The sequence below is a fragment of the Thalia democratica genome, chromosome 4, assembly GCF_965202585.1.
Source record: "Thalia democratica chromosome 4, ktThaDemo2.hap1.1, whole genome shotgun sequence".
In the NCBI taxonomy this organism is placed as follows: Eukaryota; Metazoa; Chordata; class Thaliacea; order Salpida; family Salpidae; genus Thalia; species Thalia democratica.
In genome coordinates this window covers 25002558-25004368 of record NC_139168.1, presented here as the reverse complement: position 1 = coordinate 25004368, position 1811 = coordinate 25002558, and positions in this window count along the sequence as shown.

Here is a 1811-nt window from a genome sequence, read left to right as displayed (position 1 = left end):
CTGTCAAGCACAACAGGTTGTTCTAGATTGTTCAAAACTCAAGTATAATGAAATTTAATAGTAATCCTACTAAGCACTTTGTGGTAAAAAGTATCAAATAAAATTTGTGTATTAGTTTACATTTTGATGAAAAAATTAATTTGTTTAATAAAAGAAAATTTAATTAATGAAAAACTGTTTCCTGTTTCATTTACTCGTAGACAAGTTTTACTTTTTATGCGTATCGTGTAAAATACTTATGCATCTTGTTTTTTAAAGACTTTGGTTGTATAACTAACAAGTTTTTATAGTTAACTGTAAAATTTGAGCTGTTGAAACTCTACACACTATTATGAATACTCAAACTAATTTAAAAAAAAAATGAAGTTTCGTAATTTAGAAAAGACTAACAAATCAATCAATCTTAAACCTTTTAAACAAAAATAATAACACTTTTTTTTCTAACGTATACATTAAAAAAACTTGTCGTTTGAACTCACTGAAGTTTTTAACTTTAAAGTGTTACTATAACAACTTCAAAACTATAACAAGTAAATTAACTAGTGTTTTTACCTCAAATCCACGGTTCCGTTTAAAATAAACAAAAACACTTTTAAACTACATTTATAAATAAAAGGTTTTAAACGTTTCAAACAAACTCTCAACCTAGACAAAGCTTAAAAGTGTACACAACTAAAAACTCTCAATACATTAGAATTTCAAAGTTGTTTAACAGTCTATTCAGTTGCAGCTTATTCTAAATTGTATTAAATTCAAACACGGCACCATATCTCAGTTTTTTAGAATTAATCTAAGTTGCTTGTTGGGCCCACACCAGCTACGAATGTTTAGCGCACTTCTGCCAAACCGACAGCATTTCGAGAGAAAACGAGAAGAAAGCTCTCGAGGGCGACTTTGGCGGCAAAATTGCTTTTTCTCAACAAATTTCAACGGCAAACGTTGAATTTTATTTTTGCGCCGAATGCGTAAACCTTTCAAGTGAAAAATATTTTAAATTAATAACCTAAAAAAATCATGTAAAGTGTTCTAACTATTTTACAAAAAAAAATCTTAAATAGATCAAAGTTTTTGACTAAATACTAGAAGTTTTCAATATGTTCGGAAATTAATAATTTTTTTTAATAATATTTTGAAAGCTATAAAAAAAATCGCTAGATAGAGCTATTGTACTTTGTTATTTTGTTAAACTGACAACATAAGTAAACATGTATCTAGAATTAAAGTATAAAAACAATATGCTTTGTTGTTGTAAATCTTCTAAAAATATTTGTTCTTATTTTGTTACCAACAGAAAAGCTTAAATACAACATAAAGTTTTGAATCACAGTTTGAAATTAAAAATTTTTTTTGTTGTAAAATGTAAAACTTCAATGAAAAATTACAGACAACCAAAATAAAGTAAGTTTTGCTTCACAATTTTATACTTTTATCACTTTATGTGAATTGACCTCACATAAAGCACAAACAGTCGAAAAAAAGAATTTCAATAATTTTTTTAGCTAGACTTTTGACAGACAGTGAAAAAAGTTACACTACTTTTTTATAAACCTTTCTACAGTTTACTTTTAAACTTATAAGGATTTTTCGACTCGCGGACCCCACACATTGACAAATAGAAAACAAGAGACGTTACAATTTCTGATTATCACAGGTGTCAATCTAAATGAAAAGTTGCGAAAACTCGAAAATCTTCAAAAGGCCACACACCACGCCACTGTGACGCAACAAACAAAAAATCGCCCTCAGAACTTCTGCTCCGGTGGTCCGTCGCTACCTGTCCGCTTGCTATTTCCGTCGGTTGCCCGCGGACT